Source organism: Chinchilla lanigera, unplaced genomic scaffold (assembly GCF_000276665.1).
Source record: "Chinchilla lanigera isolate Chin_1 unplaced genomic scaffold, ChiLan1.0 scaffold00049, whole genome shotgun sequence".
Classification (NCBI taxonomy): domain Eukaryota; kingdom Metazoa; phylum Chordata; class Mammalia; order Rodentia; family Chinchillidae; genus Chinchilla; species Chinchilla lanigera.
In genome coordinates this window covers 7185411-7202004 of record NW_004955450.1, presented here as the reverse complement: position 1 = coordinate 7202004, position 16594 = coordinate 7185411, and the positions used below count along the sequence as shown (strand labels likewise).

The following is a 16594-nucleotide window of genomic DNA, read 5'->3' as shown; positions in this document are numbered from 1 at the left end:
CTTTTTAAAAATAGCATTAGCACATTTGTACCAGCTGCAAAGCATTTTTATAATAAATTGGAATGTCATAATCCCCAGTCCTAATGAAAGATGATAATAGTCAAGTCATTGTGGACATATGTAGTGGTACTTTTCTTTCATGATGGAGGAGGTAAAGGCTGTAGTAGAAAACAGAGGACTTGGGTTTGTGAAAAGCTGTATGTAGTTCAGGTTGATCTACATGGAGGTTTGTGATCTTCAGCAGGCCAGTTAATCTCTTTAAGACTTATTTTTTTCCCATGTGTAAATATTGTTTCTTTTATAGTTTAGAAAAAGAAAAGTGAAAAAATATCACAGTTGGAAAATGGATGGAGGGCCTGGGATATAGCTCAGTGGTGCAAGCATCTGTCTGGCAAGTGCAAGGTGCTGAGTTCGATTCCCAGTACCAAAAAAAAAAAAAGAAAATGGATGGAAACACTTGATATCTTAGGCAGAGGATATAAATTATCTATGAAAGGGTTTATGAAATCTCCTTAGTTTTTATTAATTAGACTTGCAATTTTACTTCCCCTCTCCTCTAGGCTTTAAAAATCTTTTAACAGGTAAATTCTGTCACATGTTACACATTGACTTTCCACCTCAGATTAACTATAGAGAATTATTTTTAAAAATCAGTCTTGTTACTGCTTGTGTAAGATGATTCTGAACTACTGTATCTCTTAATTAGTGTGTATTCAGGTGAGTGCAAACTAACTAGGGTTAACATAACCCTGGTATGGGTATAATTAGAGAATTATGTCTGTCAACATAAATCTCAGTGGTTGCCAATCGGGTGTGGTGGCACATGCCTGCACTGCCAGCATTCTGGGAGGCAGGAGGATCACAAGTTCAGTTTAGTGACTTAGTGACCCTGTCTCAAAATAAATTAAGGGGAGGGGGCGTGACGGGCTATAGCTCAGTACAAAACCTGAGTTCAGTCCCCAGTACCGAAAAAGACAAGAGGAAGGAGAAAAGAAGAAAGAAGGGGGAAAAGAAAGGAAGAAATCTCCGCAATTGAAATAGAGCTGAATTTATACCTGTTATATACCTTATAATAATAAGTTGTTATCATGCAAGAATAAGCATGAGAGCACAGATTTCAAGTTGTGTTTTCATTTTTATTTTTGGCATAGTTTAAATGCTAAGGCAATTCAGTATTTGGAAGAGAACTAAAGAATGTCATCCTAGAGTACAACATGTTGGATATTAGAAATAACTTGTCAAAACTTATGTTTTGCTCGGTGAGGAAATAGCTACCCAAAGAGGTCACCAGGCTTCCTGTCAGCAGAGCTAGTACCAGATGCCAAGCCTCCAGACTCTCTTCGGTGTCTGTGTTATGTCAGATTGTAGTCATAAACCATACCGGAACTGCTTAGGGGTCGTTAAAAGACGCACCTGTCTCATCCCCAGACATTCTGATATAATTGGTGTGGGGTTTGGACATTTTTGAATCCTCATGGGGTGAGTCCAGTGTGTAGGATAGTTTGGGAACCTCGCCCAACAGGGAATTGTCCTGAAGGCACTGGAAGGAGGGTGAAATCAATAGTACAGACTTGCATCCATTCTGATTCCTTAGCCACATTCTTGGCTAGGTTTTAGCAGGGTAGTAAGACAAGTCTTTACATTCAGATATAACCAGATTTTTGCTGAACAAAGGCTTTCTTAATAAAGCTGTCTCTCACTAGTTTGTATCTGTTAAATTAGATAGCCTGTGGCAAATTTCTCCTTAATCATGAAATAGGAGAACAGTTCTTTGACACGGATCAGGCAGGGAGAAAGGCTTCTGCCATCTGTGTTGTGGCTTGCTCTGCTGTTGTTTTAACTAGATAAAATTCTAATGACTGTTAAACAGATTGTTTATGAAGTTGTTTTTAATATTTTAGAGCAAGTGTATAAGTACAAAGAGGCAGAGGAATAGTTGCAGATTTAAAAACAAAAGGCTCTTCCTCTGAAAAGAAGTTAATCAGAACTTGACTCATAGGGCTTTTTCATAACACAGTTTCGTGTATGGCCTTGGCACAGCATGCTGAAAGAAATAGGAAATTTGCAGTTTTGTCCTAACCGTTGTGTGGCACTGTCATGTACTCTTTGGCATAGTGCTGACAAGACATTACAACTAGAAAATACTAATCCATGGTTGGTAAGTGACATTCTCTTCTCTTAAACATCATCTTTCTTGCCTGGTGACAGATGTGGGCTTGTGAAATAGAAGCATTAAGAGCAGCAGGTTATGATCAGATTGAAGAGCATCAGAATCTTAGATCTGTCACTGAAGCAGTGTCAAGTATGACAGAAAGCGAGTATTGCCGGGTGAGGTGGTATGCACCTGTAATCCCAGCACTTGGGAGGCTGAGGGAGGAGGATTGCTGTAGTTCGAGGCCAGCCTGGGCTACCTACACGAGTTCAAGGCCAGCCTGCACTAGATAGTGAGACCCTGCCTCCAAAAAGAAGAAAAAGAAGCCGCACATTTAGATTTTAGAGTAGTGGTGGGTATGGCATGTGTTCATTTTCAGTTGCTGTCACAGATCACTACAAACCTAGTAGCTTCAGCAGCAGTTTTTAACACAGGTCTCTGGAAGCTGTGGGGCAGGATCATTTTCCTCGCTCAAAAATTCAGCTCCTTTTGTTTGCAGCGTGAAGATTTGCTTTCCTGGCTGTGGAATGAGGTCCTTCGTAGTACCCAGAGTCCCCCCTCAGTCTTTGTCTCGTGGCCTGCATTCCTTCATCTTCAAAACCAGGACAACCTCTCGGGTCCCTGGGAAGCCTCCAGTATCTCCTTTCATTTCACCTCCCTCCCGGGTCTACTTCCCATCTTCTGTTCCTTTTAGAAAGACCCTTGTGAAGAAATTGGACCCACTTGGTTAATCCCCTCTACCTCAAGGTCCTTAACCTTAATTACAAGTGAAAGCCCCTTCTGTCTTTAAGGTGACCTAGGCTCCAGGGGGTAAGGGAAGATAGGGCCATTATTTTGCCTGTCAGAGGAGAAGGGTGAGTCACTGGATTAAAGGAAGCCAAGGGTCAGTATTGACACAGCTGTTGACAGTCTTCATTTATCCAACAGATAATTTTGAGTGCTTGCTGACTGTAGTAGGCGCAGGGGCAATCACGATGAATAGGACCTGATGTCGTCCCTGCTGCTATGTATTCAGCAGTGTACGTACAAAAACAAGCAAAGCAGACACGGCATTACTTCATGAAAGCCAGTATGTGCTAGTGCTGTTTTGGCCCTTTCCTCGTCCCAGCGCTGTTTTTCATAATAGATGTTTAGCAGATACTACTAACTTTGTTTTCCTGTTGCATTGAGTTAGGGGCTTGACTTCTCTTCTCAGCTGTTTTCTAACCCCAGAACAGTGAGAAATTTTGAGTGCAACAATCCAGACTCAGGACAGTTTAAGATTTAATCAGACATCATTGAGGAATGTTTTCAGAAGGCTTTAAGAAGTATCATGTGCTACATTTTGCTTCTTAGTAAAGACTCCAGGCAGCTTGACAAATATGGTTATGTTACATAACAGCGAACTTTTTCTTTTCTCCCATAGATTCAATGGCCAGGAAGTAATTACTCATTTTTTAAAAAGCAGCTGCTTTAAACTGGTATTCATTAATAGTGAAAAATTGGCAACTCAGAAGCAGATTAAAATAAACTTGTCAATATGGCATTTTTGCAGATAGACTTTTAAAATAATGGAGGAGATTTCCTGTCTGTTGTTTAATACTCTTAGTGTATCAGTCTTCCTCACATACTATTCTGTTGTGCTCCCACTGTGCTGAATATCAGCCTACTTTTTGTGGAAAACGGTAAGCTTCTTATCAGTTGTTCAGACACTCCTAAAGACAGGTACTTCTCACTTTCCCAGTAACAGTCAAGGTTACTGTGGTATATTATATAACTTCCCAGAGTGCCATTAGGAAACTTCAGTAATGATTGGAATCAGTGTAGATTTGCTAGATTTATAAGCAATCTGCCTAGGCATTAATTTCAAACTTGGCCATCACAGAACTTTCTATCGGCGACTGAGTATACTTAGAACACGAGTTTGGGCCACAAAATATAAATGTCACACAGGGCCTTTAGGGTATCTTCTCAGTTTCATTACATCCAGACTGAAGATTCTTAGGCAGTTTCACATGTGGATAAATTCTTATCAATCTAACTCTTCATGTCTCTAAACAGCTGAAATATATATACTTACACAGAAGTTCAATTCTGAAAGGACTTCAGGTATAGTGGATGGAGGAAGTTGTTTGATTTGCTTGAGTAGAAATTGCTATTATGTTATTGTTAGGATGATATTAACTTGGGCAAAGGAAGGTGATAGTATTACAGACAGCTAAGTTATTTAAAATGTTATAGGCGGTCAGACAGGACTTGGGGCTTGGAAAGGTCAGTCCAGAAGATAGCTGTGGCGGGAGGCACATTCACTGAAGGCCAGGCTTTAAGAAAAGAGAAACTACTCACCCAGCTACTTCCCCTAGGATGAGCAGCACTGACTGATATTCTAAGTAGGCATCTGGCACTTTTGGAGTAGAGGACCAAACCTTAACCCCCACCTTCCAGGAAAGTCCTTGTCCCCCACCTGTGCGCTTGTCACATGAGTTGCTTTCCCATTTGATCCCCATTTAATCAGTACTACCCAAGCTGCTGTACTTGTCATGATCTTATTGGTTTGCCATAGTTTTGCCCCACCTCACACCCACCTTGTGACTTCCCGTTGGATCAGTGTTACCTGAGTAACTATACTTGTCTTATTAGTTGACTATAGTTTTGTTCCATCTTGAACCCACCTTACCTCGTGGCTTTGCTCAGTAAAACACCCTTGAGAAGGGGGGTTGGTGGGCCACCCACTTTCCAGGCTCCCTTCTGTGCCTCTTAGACAGAAGCTTTCTTTCTCTCAATAAACTCTTCTGACTCTTAACCTCCGTTGTTCCATTGATTTTAGAGAACATGAACTCGTGTTTTGGAGATCTAGCAGGTTAGGGGTTTCTTTCCTCTATACCAATTGCTTTTATTTTATAGAAGTAGATGGTTTAATGTTCTGTAACCTTTAAAATGTTAATAGGTAAGGTTGGTTTCTGGGAACTCTTTTTCCAGCATTTCAATGTGTAGGGAAGTATCGTACCTTCTCAGATTTAGTTATACATAAAAATTCTCATTAAGTGGAACTTTTGAAGAAAATGGGAGATATACCAGTGAATTGGAAAGCATATCAGTATATCAGTGACTGTAATGACTGAGGTGACAGAACACCCACTACTTTTGCTTGCTCTTGTTTGATCTTCCCCCAGTTCTTTTGTTGTGTTTTTTGAGACAGTCTCACTATGTAATTCAGGCTGTCCTTGAACTCACTGTGTAGCCCAGGATAGCCTCAAACTCATGGCAATCCTCCTGCCTCAGCCTCCTGAATGCTGGGATGACAGGCGTTCGCCACAGTGGCTAGTGTCTGCCTCCAGTTCTGACTCCAAAATGAAAAGGTAAAAAAAGAAGAAAAAGAAAAAGAAAAAGTCATAGGCTGAGCTGAGCTGAAAGCAGTTACTGAGTAGTCTCAGCTCATTGTCAGTTCTGTATCCTCTTGGGATCTGCCTTCTATTTCATTGCCCTCCACACTTTTGGAAGCTGCTAGTTTGTCTTCCTGTTCTCTCTTCTTTAGGCTAAGCATGTTTATTTACCCGAAGTAAGCTCCATGACAACAAAGAATTTAGTCTTGTTTTATTTGTTGTTATAGTCCCAGGATATAGAACATTTCCTTGCATATCATACTCAATAAATATTTGTTGATTAAATAAAACACATACTTGAAACCTATTATGTGCCAAGCATTATTATTGCAGGCCCTAAAAACAAAAAGCCTATTGCTTGGAATCTCTGGAAGGAAGGGAGGAAGAGAGGGGAGAGGAGAGAGTGAGAGCTGGGAGAAGGAAAAGGAGAGGTTTTCCTGATGCATTTAAGACGCAGAAAACGCCTCTGTGGTTATGAACATTAATATATAGGAATTACTTAAATACAGTGACCCAGAGGGCGGATGAAGTCCACTGACTCACTGAACACTGTTGCAGGTCCCCTGCATCTTTGGAAGCCACTTTGGATTATTGGAGCAGCCTTTGTTTAGTACATTGAACACCGGCCGCGGTGAGGAGATCATAGGGAGCCAAAGCACACAGCTTTGCAGTGGGTGTTTCAGTGGACCTAGTGAACTGTTGTCGGTACTGTACACAGATGACTCCAGTTAGAAAGGATATGGTGCCACATGCTAGTTTTTCCCTCCGAATGTGTTTCTGGGGAAAATAAACCTAAATTCATCAGGAAGACCATTTCACGTCTAATTAAATGTAATACTAGGAGAACCACGGGACTGAAGGCTAAAATCTTCTTACAGAGGCTTTTTGTCCTTCATCTGAAGTTGGTGCAACTGCAGACTGGCCTTCTGAAAAAATAAAACCTCTGGCTCTTTTAAATAAAATATGGCTGTGAAATTGTTACTGATCTTACCAGCTGGTGAGCTAGTACTCAACTAGTAGAAGTGAGTTTGACTTAGATAGAAGTAGTTGGCTGAACATGACTTTTAAAAATATATTTAAGATATATTTTTAAATATACTTAAATATATTTTAAAATATATTTAGGAATCAAAGAGATTGAAAATCTGATTAAAAGTGTCAAGAAGGAGGTATTATCTCTGCTTAGTTTTACTTAATTATTGTAATGCATAGCCTTTACAGTTTGATGACTACATAGATGTAATAATAATTATTCTCTGGAAGCTTATGTTACCACTATACCACTTGAAATAGGATAGTTTTTTAAAATTTTATTTTAAAGGGAATAATTTTAAAAAGAACAGTAGCAAAATACCAATAACATAGACAAAACCAAAACAAAGCAAAAACAATGAAAATGATAGAGGTTTTCGGAACAAAATGATAGGAGTTAAAAGTGGCTATTATATTACATATTGCTATCTTCAATGAAGTTGCTCAGATTACCAGACATGAGTGCAAGATTAATCAAACCATTAAAGAGAATAAAAAATAAAGACAAAACAAAGAAAACATTAGAAATGATACAGAGTTTCACTAGACAAGATGGTAGGAATTCACCAATGGTTATTACAGTGCATATTGTTGTCTTCTAGGATAATTTTTAAAACTCTTGTGGAAGGACAGAATTACTTCTGAAATACTGTGTTTTCTGGTTTCCATATTGTTTCCCCTTATCCTACTTACTTGAGTAAAGCAACCAGCTTTTTGACCTAATAAAAATGGAAACAAATGACTGTTATTTTTTTATTTTCAGGATGTTCTTCATGCAGTTGAAGTACAGTTAATCACATTTTCCTTATTCTTTGGTATTCTCTATTGACTGGAAGTCAGTATTCATTTTTAAAAAAAATTTTGATGCAAGTTCTTCTGTGATCCCACTAAACAGCTGTCAGGATTTGCTCTTCAATTAGGTGGGATTATGGTTGTTAGCAGATCAGGCGCATTTGCAGGTGACGCACTGCCTGGAGGAGCTGATACTTAGGCTATTGATCCCCACTGATTTCACATGAGCTGAGAAACTTGTCAGCTCTATCTTAAAAGTAGGCGGAATGAACGAGGATTTTTGCAGATTGCGGAGCCCAAAGTAAATATCCTAGAAAAGCCTTGATGACTTAAAGGTTTTTTAAATACCAGATTTTTTTTTGTTAATGAACATGCAGTAAAACTAGTATTTCCTGTATATTGCTGATGGATTTCAGCCTGTGTGTAGATTCAGCTGTCGTCCCAGTCCCTGTATTAAACAATTCTGTTGGCTCACAATCTTCTTTGTGCCGTCCATGTGCAGGTGCACCATTCCTGGCTCCCTTCACTGGAAGCCACACTGTCCTTTTACTCTAGGTGCTACAGAAATGATCAGTAAGTGGAGTTTGTAGCATGGAGCACACGCATTTACCCAGCCTGGGGCCCTTAGTGGTGTACGTGGTTCTGTGGGTCCATTTGATTGCTGAGTAGTGTTTAGTTGTATAGATGTGCCACTGTTTATACGTTTATTAACTGAAGAACATTTAGCTTGCTGTTTTTGGCTATTCCGCGTACAGTATTGTTATACAAGCATTAACAAGTAGGCTTTTGTCTCTTGGATAAAAATACACAGGGATGGGATTGCTGGGTCATGGGGTAAGTGCATATTTAACTTCATAAGAGATGCCAAACCATTTTCTGAAATGGCCTTACCATTTTGTACCACCATCAGCAGTATATGAGTGTGTTAGTTGTTCTGCGTAACTTGGCAGTGCTTGGTATAGTCAGTCTTTAATTTTTGCCATACTAATCAATTTTTAGTGGTATCTGATAATGCTTCTAGCTGTATTTTCCAAATAGGTAAACATCTTGTATGCCCTTTTGTCCTACATACAGTATATTCTTTTTAGTGATGGGTCTGTGCAAGTCTCTGGCCCATTTTTTAAAAATACTTTAATTTTGAAATGATTTTATGGAGTGGTCACAGAGGCACTTCAGAGAGTTCCAGTATACCCCTCCTTCAGTTTTCCATAATGTTAACATTTTACAGAACCAAAACCAAGTGCATGTATAAAAATTGAGAGGCCGACATCACTACTACTCCAGATCCCAAACCGAAATTGCTCCAGACTTCCCCGTAGTTTCCTTCTGTCCCAGGCACCAGTCCAGGGTTCCACGCTGCATGTGTCACGTCTCCTCACTGTGACATTTCTCAGCCTTTCCTTGTTTCTCATCATCTTGGCAGTTTTGAGTACTAACGAGATACGTTGTAAAATGTCTCTCAGTTTGCATTTGTGATATTTTTCCTTGTGGTTAGACAGAGGGCATGGCTTTTAGAGAATAATAACAAAATGAAGTGCCCTTCTCACTTTGCAGGGGATGGGTGAGGATGTCATCACTTGAGTAAGGTAGTATTTCCCGGTTTCTCCACTGCAGCATGAGTGTTTTTGTCTTTTACTGTCCTGGGGAAATGAGTTGCTGTTTGGTTCCGTGATTTGGAAATAAGTTGCTAGTTTCAGTTCACACTCAAAGGGGTGGAAAGATTGTTTCATATTATAGATGGGGTATATTTTTGTGAAGGAAATATGTAAAATACACATGCACACATATATATAATTTTTTCCATTCTTTATAATCCATACTAATAGTCCCCAGTTTATGATGATTTTGATAATTTTTCCACTTTATGATGGTGTGAAAGCATATCCATACATTTGGGTTTTTTTTTCACTTTTAGTGTTTAACAAATAAAATCTAATTTATTACTTCTTAGTTTATAGATTGTGTTGTGGTAACACAGTAATTCTTTGCATGGTTTCAAGTCACAAAGCTTTTGTCCTCTGTTTTTGTAGAACCTTTATTTTTTTGTATTTAGGTTTATGATCCATTTTGAGTTAATTTTTTGTATGACGTGAGAAGTTCAGGTCAAATTTCTTTTCTTTTCTCTTCTTTTCTTTTTCTTTCTTTGCATGCATACAGGTGCTCATTAGTTCCAACACTTGTGATGACAAGACTGACCTCTCCTCATTGTGTTGCCCCTGCCCCTGTGTCAGAAAGCAGCTGGCCACGCTTATGGGGCAGGCTCTGGACGCAGTTCCGTTCCATTGATTTGTGTGTCAGTACTTTCACAGGTACACTGCCTTGATAAGCAGCTTAAAACCTTAAAATTAGACAGTGTAATTCCTCCAATTTTATTTTACTTTTTAAATAATGTTGGCTACTCTAGTTCTTTTGTCTTTCTGTATTAACCTTAGAGTAAGCTTGTCTATAACTACAGAATCCTGGGATTTTGATTAGAGTTGCATTGCATCTGTAGACCAGTCTGGGGAGAATTAACGTCTTTTACCTATGTTGAATTTTCCAGTATGCGAATACGGTATGTCTGCATATTTAGATCTTCTCTGACTTAATTCATCAAGATTTTGTTTTTTTGTTTTTTTGTTTTTTAGCATATAGACCCTATATGTTTTAGATTTATCTCTATTTCATTTTTATGGAGCTGTTTTCAATAGTATGATTTTAAATTTTTTATGGTTCCAAATTGCCAGTATTTAGAAATGTGACTGACATTGCCTTTGTTTTCATTGACCTTATGAAACTTACTTATTAGTTCCAAGAGGGTGTGTGTGTGTGTGTGTGTGTGTGTGTGTGCGTGTTTTCCTTGAAATTGTCTATATAAATAGTCATTATTTACAAATAGCAGTAATATTTTTCCCTTACCAATCTTGTCAGTCTGGTGTTACTGTATATATGTTTCATTAGTAAAACCATCTGGACCTGCAGATTTCTTTTCTTAAGGTTTTATCTGTAGGTACAACATATTTTGTAGAGAACTATGGGGCTTCTCTCCTGAATGCATAATGGCACTCTGTGGCTTCAGGGAGTTAGTCCCTTTAGTCTGAGTTGTTGGATAAAGGTGCGTGGAGGTGTTCACGGTACATCCTTGATGCCCTTTAAATGTTTGTGGGGTCTGGAACGGAATGTTCTCACTATACCAATACAGAGAATTTGTGTTTTCTCCCTTGTTGTCTCTGACAGCCTTGCGAGGAAAACTAGTATTGTTTATATTGATCTGTACTGGTTTCGTTTTATTCATTCTTTTTAATTTCTGCTCTTTATCATTTCATTCTTCTCCTTGCTTTGTGTTTACGTCTTTTTTTCTGGTTTCTTAAGATGGAAGCATGAATAACTAATTTTAGAATTTTTTTTCGTGTAAATGATTTTTAATACTATGAATTATCCTCTGAGTACACCTTTAGCTGCATTCAATACTTAGTGGATTGAATTTGCCATTGCAGAATCTGTAGATACAGTAAGTCAAGTGTATAACATGCACATATTATGATTTACACATTGAAAGCCTACTAGCATATGTGATACTTCTTCCCTTTAACTATAAACAAATGTTAAAGAACTCAAGAAGTTAAGGAAAATCTGATATATTTGCAGAGATATATAACATTCTGTTGTTCTTCCTGCATTCCTGATATTTCAGGTTTTCCTTCTGTTATCAAATTCTTTTTCAGGAATTTCCTTTAGCCATACTTTCAAAGCAATTGTGGTGTTGTTCTTTTGGTTTTCCTTCATCTGCAAGTGTCTTTATTTCACTTTTATCTCAACATTTTTGATAGATATAGAAATCTGCATCAACAGTTATTTTCTTTCAGTATTTAAAATATATTTTTAACTTCTGCTGGCTTTCATGATTTCTGAAAATCAATCTATAGTCATATAAACATTGATCCTCTAAAAGTAATGCTAAATTTTTCTGGTTGCTTTTAGGATTTTTCCCTCTTCTGTTTAATTATATATCTAAAATTTAATTTTGATATGTCTGGGCTTGTATTTCTTTGTATTTATCCTATTTGGGCATTTGCTGAACTTGTTAGATAGTTTAGGTAGAACTTTATCTCTTTCCATAAATGTAGGAAATTTTTTTAAAAACTTTTAAATTTATGTGAAACTCTTTAAATTTACACTTACTCTTTCTTTCTTGCTAATAGTTGAGTATAATAAATAAAGTTTGTTTATGTTTCCCTAACTTTTTGTCCTTGTTCAGATCGGACAATTTCTATTTGTGTGTAGTGGGTTCCCAGAGTTGTTTTCATCGGTCATCTCATATTACTGAGCTCATTTTTAATGAGCTTTTATTTTGGTTATTTTTCCACTTGCAAAGTTTTCTTGGTTTTTCCTTATGTCTTCCATTTCTTTTCTAAGTCTTCCGTCTTTTCATTTGTTTGAAGGGTTGTTTGCTCTTATTTGTTGAAGCATTCTGTATTACTCTGTATTACTTTAATATCATTGTCAGGTACTTTCCAGAATCGGTTTTTCTTGGTATTGGCACTTTTACCATTGCAAATTGAGATGTTCCTGGTTCCTTGTATACCTAGCAGTTTTGGGTTATATCCTTGGTATCTGACTCCACGATATGAGACTTTAGGTGTCATCTAAATCCAACATAGAATATTGTCATATTTATTTTAGTAGGTAGTCAGCCCAGCTATGCTCCAGTTGCAAGTTCCTATGGGTTTTGGCCATATCATCAGTTCATTTTTCAAAGCTTTGGCTGTGCAGTGTGGCTCTGTCCTGTGTGTGCACCATCCGTCACCAGTGTGGAACTTGGGAGGTTGTCTGTCCCATAGATCAGTTCTCACAGCTTGTGTGCGCCCACTCATGTGCCATGTGAGGGGGAGTCGAGGAGTTAAAAGAACAACTTTGAGGTGTTGCTGTCCAAGTCTGTGATCTCCCAGTCATCTCTGATTTCCTGGAGCTCCTCTATTCCATTCTTTAATCAGAAGGATGGGACTTTACTTGTCCCTGTATATGATACACACATTCTGCTATGCCCATCTCCTGGGCCAAGTGGCTGGAGGACAGAGAGAGCAAAAAGCAGTAGAGATGTGCTGTATGTTTTTGAGACCATAACTCCTCTTACCAAAGAGGAACGTTCCTCTCCCTCACAGTTTTGGGCTCCAGAATGACCTGCAGAATTGACATGGCTGCCAGTGGTGGCTGAGCTGAGAATGGAGAGGAGAGATGGGGGAGATTTCCACGCTGTGTGAATGCTAGGAGACACCAGGAGGGAACAGAATGGCAGCCATCATGGCTTAGGTGGTATTTCAGGTCCTGGGCTTCCTTCAGCCTGCCTGCTGCTTCCTTGTCAGAGCTATTGCGAGCCTTCTAGCTGCATTCACTTGAGAGACACTTTGCAGTGTGATTGCTCTATTTTATCTGCCACTGGATCTTGAAAAGGCTTTTTAAAAATTTTGTTTTTCTAGGAATTTAACAAGACACTGAAGTTTTGTTTCAAGTACATTTTGAACTGAAGCCAGAAATGTGCTAGGCTTTAGATTCTTTCATTTGATTAAGGTAAGATTATTTAATAAAATGTAATCATCCCCTTACATTTTCACTTATATTTTAATGTGTGCTTTATTAACACATTTTAATGTCCCATTCTGACTGGAGATTCTGACCTAAGAAGATATGTTCATGGTTCCTGTACTGTTTAAATAGCTAATGTTTCTTGTAGAAACTACCAGATGCGAGGGAAGCATAATTCACTGAAGATGTTATATATTGAAAACTCAAATGTGTTTGCCCAGAGTGAAGTTAGCAAACTGTGGCCCACAGCATGGCCACCTGTGTATTAAATAAAGCTGAATTTGCCACAACCCAGTCATTACTTATCAACTATACTTCCACAGCACCATAACGGCGGGGGTCATTAGTTGCAACAGTGTCTGTGTAGCTCTCAAGCTCAATCTGGCCCTTTAGAAGTTTGTTGATTCTTTTTTTAGGAGTCTCATCTGCTGTGTAGTTAATAGTATATGAAATGATAGCTGATGTTAACTGCCAATGAGCTGTCATATAGAGCTAATGAGAAATTCAAATATACATATATGTGGACCTACACCAGGCTTAACATTCCAAAGGGAAAGATGTGTGTGACTTCTTAGAGGAGGTATAAGGTTTCAGGAGTAATTGACTTCAAAAGTAAAACGTAGTGTTGTGAGCAGTTACATGCTAAGTGTTCATTTCTAAGTAGAACGCTTCACTTGGTTTAGACTTTTAAAAATAAAAATTTATGTGGTAAAGGCTGTCTTATTCCTGTTCTTAAAAAAATATTCTCAGGATGTAGCTCCCTATAGAGGCCCTAGGTTCAGTTATCAGTACAGTACTGCAAAGTAAATAAATAATCCCTAATCTAAAAATATAAATGAAAATTAGTCTCACAAATTAATTATATTTCATCTTTCCTAGTAAATTTAAACAGCGTAATGATTATGTGTTCTTTATATCTGTCTTAGTAAAATAAGCAGTATACAGCATGTGAAGTGTTTAATGAGAATATTCTAATATAAAACTACATTTGGTGGTTAAAGTTGGAATTATGTTTCTCCCTGAGATTTGAATTCAACCACTTATTTCTCTGTCCCCTTGAATTTTGCACTGGCAGATTGAACCAACCTTGAATCAACAACATTTGCAAAAAGAATTGTACAAACTTAATTTTCTTGTGATTATTCTCCAAACAATACAGTATAATAACTCCTGACATCTCATTTACAATATAGTAGGTATCACAAGTAATCTGGAGATCATTTAAAGTACATAGGACGATGGATGTGTGTTGGTTATAAGCAAACACTACACCATTTTATATAGGAGGCTCAGCATCTGCAGATTTCAGAATCTCCTGGGTGAAGAAAATAGCATATTTTACAGTGTGCCAGATAGATTTGCACTTCCAACCTGTACTAAGTAAAAGAATATTTCTGGAAGGCTAAAAGCAGAAGGAGCACAAGAAAAACAAAGTAAGCTTCTGTGATCTTCATTTTGTAAAAAACCACTTGATTTGAAAAACAGACTCTTTTATGTCTTGCCTAACCAGAAATATGTTTGGTTTCTTAATAGACTGGTGTAAGGTATTTTTCTTTGCTTGTGTTCTTAGGAAGTAATTTAAAACTTTTTTGATGTTTAATTTTTAAAGGGGGAAATCTGGAAATGTATATGAAAGGAAACACTTTGCATCTTTTTATACTATCATATATTTTATATTTAAGTCACTATAGATTTAGGATTTGAATGGTTATACATTTGATTATGAAAGATGATAAAATTAAGTTGTAGAAGAAGGGATGGAAATCTCAATATGCTGATGAGGCCGCCTTAGCATTTTGGGTTTAGCTGTGGTACAAACTGGGTTGAGTTTGGAGAATATCTCTCTGATTGATAGACTGAGAGTTATGAGTAAAATAATGTTTATTATGAATAATTTTTTAAAATGATGACATTAGAAGGTACTGCTAAAGTCATAGCTTAAGACATTTTTTAAAAAACTTCCTTGATTTATGTTTCAGTTGTTCTTAAAAGAAGGGAAAATAAACCTTCAGAAAAGTTCACCCTTTGATTTTTTTTCTTCTGTGTAACCTTAAGTTAGTTAGATTTTTCTAGGTCATTATAAAAACTTTTACTTTAAAAATCAGATACTGAGTTATTGGTGGTTTGAGGGTTAACATTAAAATTAAATTTTTGTGTGTTAAAGACGGACAGATTTTTTCTCTAAATTAAATGTACATTTTGTCTTTTAGAATGTATGTGACTAGTCTGAAAATAAGCCTCCAAGGATGTCCTCACAGGAGATAATGTAGAAAGCTTACTTTACCTGACCTCTATGGAGCTTTTATTAAGAAGCTTTAAATAATATTTTTAAATAATACATTCTTTGTACAATCATTTTCTGTCCTGTAAAAAATTTTTGGAGAAAGAAGTTTATTCACAAAGTTTTCTATCAAGAAAGGAATATACATATTTCAAAGAGAGGGATAAAGGCTGTGGTTTTATTTAATCTTTTTTCTTCAAAGAAGTTTTGGTTTTTAGGTAATTTTAGATATACAACTAAGTTGTAAACATAGTGCAGAGTTTTCCTAAGTTTTTTACTCGGCTTCCCTTCGTGATAACATCTTATGTAACCAGGACACACTGGTCAAAACTAAGGAAGCAATACTGAGTTGCTGCAGATTTAGTTTTTCCAAGTCCTTTTCTGAGTCCTGTTACATTTAGTTACGTTTTGTTATCCTGTTATGTTTAGTGTTCACTTGCTTTCTCCCAGTCTCTAACAGCTCCACTGTCTGTCCTTATCTTTCATTACTTTAACACTTTGATTAGTTACTTTGCAGAACGTTACTCAGTTAGGGTTTCTCTGTTGTTTTTTCATAATAAGGTTGAGGTTAGAGATTTTAGAAAAAATACCACAGAGGTCATGTGTGTTTTTCTAGCACATGCTATCAGGGACTGCAGTACATTTACATGCCCTGTTTCTGGTAATGCTCAGTTATGAGGGCATCTGCCCAGTTTCTGCCCTCTAAAGTTAATATTCTTCTCTTAGGAGAAGACATTTTCAGACTCAACAAATATTATTTTTCCTTAATGTTTCTGCCACTAATTTTAGCATTTATTGGTGGGTCTTGCCTGCAGCAGCTATTACGACAGTGTTCTTCCTATTCTTCATTCTTTCTTCATTTATCAATTACAAGTCTACAAGAAATAATAGTAGTTTAATTGCTTATTTATGTTGCAGTGAATTGATCAGTATTCTCTGGATTAGAACCAATACCGTTATCTATTTTGCTATTCAAGTTGTTCCTGCCACTGCAAACACATTTAATTTTGCTTCTGTGTCCTTTCAACTGTCTTACCTTTTTAAAAAAGCAATTTCTGGCTCTACAAGATGCTCCAGGCTCATTTATATTTTCCCTGCTCAATCAAGCCATGTATCAGCCACTTTTTAGGGCACCCAGGTTCCTCTTCCCTGAAGAGCAGTGGTTACAAACCATTGTCCCGTAGTAGCAGCTGCTGTCATTGCTGCTGAGATGTTCCTGCTTTTCAACCTGTAAGTGTCAGAACTGTAAATGTACCTGTGTGTACTCGTCTGCACTGTGCACTTGTGTATTTTTCCTGTCTCCTGTCTGTTGCTGCATTGAAGAAATTGGTTCATACTGATGCCTCCAACTCCGGTGTGACACCACAGAAGCTATTCTGCCTTCTGCCTTTGCTTGTCTGTAACTTGTTTCTG

The 16594-nt window shown here is 37.5% G+C and overlaps 1 protein-coding gene across 4 annotated transcripts in view; it reads left to right on the top strand.

The window, feature by feature from the left end:
• Glce (glucuronic acid epimerase) overlaps positions 1–16594 on the top strand; it is a 77115-nt gene that overhangs the window by 24831 nt on the left and 35690 nt on the right. For 3 of the 4 annotated variants that reach the window (XM_005393663.2, XM_005393665.2, XM_005393664.2), the window contains exon 2: positions 12795–12885. The exons of the other annotated variant lie outside the window; for it this stretch is intronic. The gene's annotated coding sequence lies outside the window, so the exon portion shown is untranslated. The remainder of the gene's footprint in view (positions 1–12794; positions 12886–16594) is intronic. 4 annotated transcript variants of the gene reach the window in all.